Source organism: Cornus florida, unplaced genomic scaffold, assembly GCF_030987335.1.
Source record: "Cornus florida cultivar Cherokee Brave unplaced genomic scaffold, ASM3098733v1 CherokeeBrave_3.0.0_Hap2_Chr08, whole genome shotgun sequence".
Taxonomy (NCBI): Eukaryota; Viridiplantae; Streptophyta; class Magnoliopsida; order Cornales; family Cornaceae; genus Cornus; species Cornus florida.
In genome coordinates this window covers 93,698,143-93,706,710 of record NW_026775578.1, presented here as the reverse complement: position 1 = coordinate 93,706,710, position 8,568 = coordinate 93,698,143, and the positions used below count along the sequence as shown (strand labels likewise).

Below are 8,568 nucleotides of genomic sequence, written 5' to 3'. Positions count from 1 at the left end.
TCTTGTATTGTTGATGCATGTCTATGTGTATTAATGCTATAGATCTAGAGATTGTCAAGACATATTGCTTAATAGAATGCTCTTATGGTTTATTTGATGGTTCATACTCATTACTTGATGGATTGTGCCTTTCTCTTAGTTTAATTAGTTTAATTTTTAGTCATTAGCTTAGATGTAGTGTAGTTACCTTAGTTGTTAAATGGGAGGACAATCCATGCTTGTTGTTTGATGTTCCATACTTAAGAATGTAAATAGTATATTTCTTTAATTTTGTGATATGTTTGGATTGTGAGGTTAAAGAAGGATTAATGGCTTACTTTGATATATTGTGCTATTCATTGTGTTGTCTAAACAATATACACTTAATTGGTTATCTATGCTTGTTAAAACAACCACACACACTCACTATTGTTGCAACATATGCCTTCCCCTCATCAATTGTGAATTGAATATAGAGAAAAGTGATGCTTAGTGGTGATCTCTAAGTTCCAAGATCTCTCTCTTTTGTTTTCGCTATCCTTTAATTACTTGCTTGATATTGATCTTGTTTAGTTTTAATTATAGTTTAATCAACCAAACAACCTACCTTTGATCACTCGACCTACTAACCCTAAGCCTTGTTTCCACTACTAGTGCACCTTCAATCCCTTGGGACGATCCCTACTCACCCTTGTTATATTTTTAGTTAGTGGTAGTAGTGGCATTTATAAATGTAAAACTTGGCCACACTATTTTGCACAAATTTGGTTGCACACCGCGACGGGCACACCAAGTTTTTGGCGCCGTTGCCGGGGATTTAATTGGCTACGCCGTGTTTTGGAAACAATTATTGTGATCGTGTCTTTTCTTTATTTTATTTTTGGTTACTTATTGTGTTTGTTCTTATTTGGCTAGGTGAAATTGAGCAAGGATGTTAAGCAAAAGAGACTTCAAAACAAGGAACTAAGCTTAGCACAAAAATGACTAAAAATCTAAAAAAATGCAAAGCATAGCAAAGTTTGGAAGTTGAAAATGAATTGAAGTTACTTAAGGACCCTTTGTGAGATCTTTCTAACTCAAGCTCTAGTTAAATCGTCGGCCCGCGTGGAGGCTTGTTTTCCATTTCTTAGATAAATCGTGAGCCCACATGGAGGCAATTTACTTTTCTTTGCATGTTGTTTAAGCATGCGGTATAGGATCATTGAATGTGGAGATTTGTTGATTTATTTGTTGCGGGGGCAAAGTGATTGTTACCTGCTTGTTATTTGTTTTTCTAGTGTATGCATGGTCGTAGGTCATTGAATCCTACTCTTGTCCCTCCTAATTTGCATCTTGAATTGGTTGTTCATAATCCTAGGGGAAGGGGTAGTTCTCATCACTCCATTTCACCAATGGAGGATTTGAATGACGACTATGTGGAGGACCTTGGTCATATAGATCAACAAGGCAACCTTCACCCTAATGTGCATCATGAAAATGTTCAAGTACGATTAGGCATGCCTAGACCATTCATTCACCCACAACAACAAGGCCAAGTTCCATTAGGAATGCCTAGGCCAATATTTGCTCCACAACCCCCCATAGTTCAAGCTAATCATGGTGTTCATTTAGCACCACCAATTGTGAATCCTCCCATTGGATTGAGAGACCATTATGTGCCTAATGAATACAATGCACCCACGTGCATTCAATTGCCTCCATTTAGAGCACATCACTATGAAATTAAACCACAAACTATTCAAATTATTCCAAACTACCATGGACTTCCTAGTGAAGAACCTTATAAGCATTTAGATGAGTTTCTTGAAGTGTGTTCCACCGTGAAATACACGGATATGCTGGAAGAAGTGTTAAGGCTTAAACTTTTTCCTTTTACCCTTAAAGACAAGGCGAAATATTGGTTCAACAATCTTAGGCCTTTTTCAATAATTTCTTAGGCGGAAATGCAACAAGAATTCTTGAAAAAGCACTATCCGGTTTCAAAGACCAATGCCATGAGAACTTCCATTCGTGAATTTTCTCAAGGGGATGGGGAAATGTTTCATGAGGCATGGGAAAGGTTTAATGATTTGCTAAGAAAATGCCCACATCATACCTAAGTGGCAATTAGTCCAATATTTCTTTAAAAGCTTACCGGATAATCACAAGGGTATGGTTGATGCATCAATGGGTGGTTCTTATCTTGACAAGCATGAAAATGATGTGTGGCAATTGTATGAAAGTATGAGTAAATATTCCATGCATAGGTCCTTATCTTCTAAAAATGGTAGAAATCTAGGAGGAAGGAAGAATGTTGGCTTGTATCAAGTTGACAACTCCAATGATATAGCCGCCGAGATGAAATCCTTATCTCAAAGGTTTGATCAATTCTTGATTAACCAAAACTCAGCGAATCAAGTATCTTCGTCCCCTAATCATGTTCATCATCGTGCATCTAATGAATCACGTATGACTTGCTCTAGTGTCTTGCATTTTACTTCCAATTGTCCCCATGGACATGTGCAAAATGACAACCATGAGCAAACCAATGCTATTTTTGCTAACCAAGGGAATAATCCGTATGGCAATCATTACAATCCTAGTTGGAGGAACCATCCGAACTTTTCTTGGAAAAGCCAAGGGGAAGGCTCAAACCCTCCCCAAGGTGGTTTTCAAGGGAAGTATGTTCCACCTCCGATGCAAAGCCAATCATATTCTCAAGGAAACTCTAAGAGTCCCGCCTTTGAAAAGAAAGTTTTGACCGCTATAAACACTATAAAGGCAAACACTCAATTGCTTCATTCTCATTCTCAATCCATTACTAAGTTAGAAAACCAAGAAGGGCAAATAGCTAGTACTTTAAATGCTAGAGAGAAGGGGAAGATGTCTTTGAATGCCCCACCAAAGCAACAATGTGTTGTGGAGACTCATTCCTCATCAGAAAGTCCTATAATAGAGCATGTCAATACAGTGACAACCTTGAGAAGTGGGAGAATCATTGACAATCAAGTAGGTGTGTCCAATAAAGAGAGTGAACCGGTGCAACCAAAAGTTGACACCCGTCCCGTTTCTTATCATATTCCTCCTTCATTGAATATACATGATCATTCAAATGAGAAAATGTCAAAAAGTTATTTGAAAAGTGAGTTCAAAAATGATTTGAAAAATGAATCAAAGCATGATTTGAAAAATTCTTGTGTTGATGATGTTTCAAAGAAGTATTTTGAAAAAAATTTCGAGCCAAGAGCTCCAATTCCGGATGCCTTAAAAAGATCCATTTATCTTGACAAGCAAAAGACAAAGACAAATGAAATCGTTGATGTGGCCAAAAACTTGGTGTGCCCATCGCGGTGTGCAACCAAATTTGTGCAAAATAGTGTGGCCAAGTTTTACATTTATAAATGCCACTACTACCACTAACTAAAAATATAGCAAGGGTGAGTAGGAATCGTCCCAAGGGATTGAGGGTGCACTAGTAGTGGAAACAAGGCTTAGGGTTAGTAGGTCGAGTGATCAAAGGTAGGTTGTTTGGTTGATTAAACTACAATAAAAACTAAACAAGATCAATATCAAGCAAGTAATTAAAGGATAGAGAAAACAAAAGAGAGAGATCTTGGAACTTAGAGACCACCACTAAGCATCACTTTTTCTCTATACTCAATTCACAATTGATGAGGGGAAGGCATATGTTGCAACAATAGTGAGTGTGTGTGGTTGTTTCAACAAGCATGGATAACCAATTAAGTGTATATTGTCTAGACAACACAATGAATAGCACAATATATCAAAATAAGCCATTAATCCTTCTTTAAGCTCACAATCCAAACACATCACAAAATTAAAGAAATATACTACTTGCATTCATAAGTATGGAACATCAAACAACAAGCATGGATTGTCCTCCTATTTAACAACTAAGGTAACTACACTACATATAAGCTAATGACATGAAATTTAAACTAATTAAACTAAGAGAAAGGCACAATCCATCAAGTAATGAGTATGAACCATCAAATAAACCACAAGAGCATTCTATTAAGTACTATGTCTTGACAATCTCTAGATCTATAGCATTAATACACATAGACATGCATCAACAATACAAGAAATAGAGATAAACACATGAACATTTATTCTAGCATACATAGACATATGGATAGAATGAAATGGTCACTTGGAGGAATTAAACCACACAAATCATTGAATAAACAAGATTTATGTATATAAATATGTCAAAACATATATTACAACATAAATCCCCTCAAAAATACATGAATCAAGATAAAGAAAGCATGCTTAGGGCTAACTCTTGCCCCAAGAGAATGTCTAGCCACTCATGGATGGTGTACTCCAAACCTCAAGGGCTATCTCCATAGTAGAAATGTTCCTCTTCTTGAAGTAGATGAAAAACCTCTCCAGAATGTCTCTAGCCTCCTCTTCTCTTTTCTTCCTCTCTAAGAATTGTATCTAAAAATTATCTACCCAAAAGCATATCTAAGCATATGTGTAAAAGTGGCTCATATTCCTTAAATAGGTAGGTTAAAATGTCACACCCAATGGTCTAGGCTCGCACATCAATATTCCTCCAATGATTGCACCATTAGCCAACCTTTAATGAGCTGGATTTTGTCTTTTTTTTGGGGCTTGAGGAAGTTCGATCGATCGAACTATGGTGAGATCAATCGAACATAGCTGAGATTTATTAAACTTGGGCTAGATCAATCCTCCCATGGTGGTGCCTTTTTGGATAAGGACAGATCGGAGATATTTTGGTGAATAGGACAAAAGTGGTAGATAGGGTGGTACAACAGGATAAGATGGAAACTTTTCGATTGATCTGAGAATTGTTGGATTGATCGAACTTTGTGGGATCGTTGGATAAGGACAAAAGAGCTTGGATCCATCTTGAAATGTCTAGATCGATGAACTTTTGATCGATCGAAGTATTTTTGTGATCGATCGAACCTGCTAAATTCCATACTTTGCTTCAATCTGCTTCCACTTTGCTTATTTCTTCCATCGAGCTTGAGTTAGCTTCTTTTAAGCTCTTATTTGGCTGAATTAGCTTATTTTAGGGAGAAGCACCTAAAAAGGACAATAACATAAAATTAGTCTAAAATGGGAAAGTAAGATAGATAATGGTCCTATAATACTTAAGCTTAAGGGGTTTAAATGCGCACTTTTCAGCGCTCATCACACCCCCAAACTTAAGTGGCACAATGTCCTCAATGTGCAAAGAGAACAAAGGAAAGAGTATACCAGTGTAGCTATAGCAAAGAACGGTTAGGACACAAGTATCCAAAGTGGGTGGTGTTACCCAAGAATGGACTCTAGAGGGGGGTAAATAGAGTCCTTGTCCAAAAATAGCTGATTGAAAGTTTTATGAAAATGTGATTTAAAACTAACTCTAACTACTTGAGCTGATATGCAATAATGAGTTAACAAAATCAAGTTAAACAAATCAGCAGATAAACATAAACTGTAATGTAAAGAGAAGAATAAGAGAGATTGTAAACATAAACACAACGATTTTAGCGAGATTCGGAAACTCCTACTCCTCGGCTCAAGACCCCTCTTGAGACTTCCCAATCCAATATGGCTCCTCCTTACGGGTCGAGAGCAAACCTTGAAAGAAACAGTTCCTTCATTCTTCTAGCTAAGAGACACCCTCTATTAGTCTTAGGGGCAAACCAGCCCTTACAATACCTTGGCTAAGAGAATTCCTTCTCCTAGTCTTACAAAGGAATATAGAAGTGAATTACACAGATCTCTCTCTCTCTCACACAACTTGAAATTACAGTTTACACTCTCTAGAGAATTAAATGATACAAATGAAGCTCACTCTCTCTAAATGAAGTAAGTGTGTGTGAGAGAAGAAATATCTGAAGTTTATCTTAGAAAATCAATGAATGGAGGATAGCCAAACTTTTTACTCAGCAAGATTGTATGAATAACACGCAGTAAACTAAGGCTCAAGCACACCCTTCAGCAAACTTATCACATGATATTTATAGAGCTCTTCCAGAGTCAATAGCCGTTGTAAACCCTTGTCTTAGCCGTTGAAACACCTTCTCTTGATTAAGACATGACATAGCAACATTTGGAAGAGAAGCTTCTTATGACAGAGATACCTTGTATGACGGAGATGTTCAGTGCATAGGGTAGATATTAGATTTGGAATCATGTGTATGGCTCTTTTATGGATGCTATAGCTGTTGACTTCAAGATAAGTATATTAATGCTGCTAGAAGACAATCAACATGTAAGTAAGCACATGTGAATCAAACTGCAAATGAATCACGGGTTGAAAGATAAGGGATCTATTTTGTAGATCTGTTTGACCAATAGAGAAGTCGGCTAAGTTAAGAACTAAGTCGGCTCAGTTCAAGAATAAGTCGGCTTGGTTAGTAACTGAGTCGACTGAGTTATGCATTTTCAAGATTCTGAAAGTGAAGAGCCTCGGCCTGATTAAGTCGGCTGAGTTGAGAAGAGAGTCGGCTGAGTTGAGAAGGAAGTCGACTGAATTATCAATTTAGCAGGCCGAGTTGCATTTTGATTTTGATGATCCTCAACGTAATTGAGTCGGCTGAGTTGAGAAGAGAGTCGGCTAAGTTTTAGACTAAGTCGACTAAGTTGCAGACTGAGTCGGCTGAGTTAACTAAGTCTATTTTCTTGATGCTCTTTGATGTCTCAGAATGTGTATGTGATGGTTTGAAGTGTATGAATGATATACGACCTTAAAGTGAGCTTCAAATGATCACTGACTCTTTACATTTTGCTCCTAAGCCACTCACCAACCTATCTACCCCATAGATAGGTTTAGCTGATCTTTTAAGTTGCATGGACTACCTTATGCCAATTGTGTTTTGCCTTGGTGAGATATCGACGTATGGTTTCAGCTCCAATGGCTTTGGAAGAGATCTTATTTTTGAGATGTCCTTCCTTCCTCACAATGTTCCTCTTAATCTAGAATTGATCTCAATGTAGACATTAGTACATTGAACATCATTAATGGTTTATTATCATCAAAAGTACTAGATTGCCCTTAAGGGAAATCCGTAGGGTCAACAATCTCCCCCTTTTTGATGATGACCAAACATTGATGTGTTCTTTATAAACATAGAAAGGGTACTCCCCCTGTTAGTAAGCATTAAGTTGAATTTATTGTGTAACTAAAGCTTTAATAAATAAACTGCAAATTATAATTATCAAGCATGACATTTATAGAGATTTTCAACATTATCTCCCCCTATCATTCTGCAGATATAAATCAAATTGAAAGAGGCACATAACATGTCAATTTGAAGAGAAGCACATTGTATCATATATATCCAAAAACATGTTAATACATTCAATGTAGAATCAGTGCATGATTGACATTGAACCAAAAACAGCTAGCTTTTATGATGGAGTGATGGATCCACAAGGCAATAAATCCTAAGCTAGACCTAATCATAAATAATACTAAGTTAGACCATAGAAATGCTTCCTTAACACATCAACCAACCACTCATTCTCCCCCTTTGGCAGCATCAAAAAGGAGGGAGGTCCAAAGCGCCATGAATCTCAGCGAGGTTGGCTTGCAAGTCTTCATAGTGAAGAGCCAATGTGTCCACACGGTTGGTGAGCATATCCATCTTAGTTTCCATTCGACGGGAGATGGCAAGTTGTTCCAGTAAGATATCTCGAATGGAAGGTCCATCAATTAGGATGTCAGTAGCAAGTGCAGGATCAATCTCATGATCAGCCTCGTCATCAGTTCCGTGAGGCTCGTCAGCGTCACTGTCCTCATCAATTGGTTCTTCTCCCCTGACAAGGGCATCTTCCCACCTTTTCTGCCTAGGTTAGAACCAGGTGCCCTGCTCATCCAGTTCAAGTCCCATGAATCTCATTTGAGAGGGACTGAATTTATCCTTGGGCCCAAGTGTTTCAGATCCTTCGCCCAAGTGTTTCAGATCCTTCAAAGTCGAGACGAAACATCCATTTGGTGAATAGAAGAGTTAAAGGCATAGCATAAAAGAGAAATCTGGATTTTCTTTCCTTGCACTTGAGCATGTGATTGAGCATGACATAGGAAAATTTGAACTCTTTGCCATTGAGCACGCACCACATCAGAAAGACTTTCATCTTTGTGACACTCGCATGGCTACCTGACTTAGGAAGGAAATTATAGGTGATAATGTTATGAAGAACTCGGGCCTCAAGAGTGAGTTGTTTGGTCTTGATGATGGAGATATTGGTGAGGGATTTGCTGTATCGAATCTGTCACGCCGCCTCATGTTTATCAAAAGTCATCAGCCATATACCAGGTATAAGAGGAATAATGCTGAATTTCTCCTCTGAAAATTTCTAGGGCGGCCCTAATTTCTTCTTCATCGAATGTATGTGAAGTAAAGCCTAGAAATGTGCGAACATTTCTTGTTTAACCAACCCTTTCAAGATGTGTGTAGAAAACCCTTACAATGCGTAGGTAGTAAGGAATGTCAAATTTCACAAATTGCTCCAGTCCAATATCCTTGAACAACTTGTACGTATTAAGGTTAAAGGCATCACATGTTTCCTCTGTAAGATACTTTCCCTTGGTAACCTTGCAATTTACAAAGTTGTTTT

General features: G+C 37.8%; 1 non-coding gene across 1 annotated transcript; it reads right to left on the bottom strand.

Moving 5' to 3' along the window:
- Positions 1–1,973: 1,973 nt before the first annotated feature.
- On the bottom strand, positions 1,974–2,076 carry LOC132272228 (small nucleolar RNA R71). Its single transcript, XR_009469995.1, has one exon. It is a non-coding gene; the product is annotated as a small nucleolar RNA R71 (small nucleolar RNA).
- Between the last annotated feature and the right edge of the window lie 6,492 nt (positions 2,077–8,568).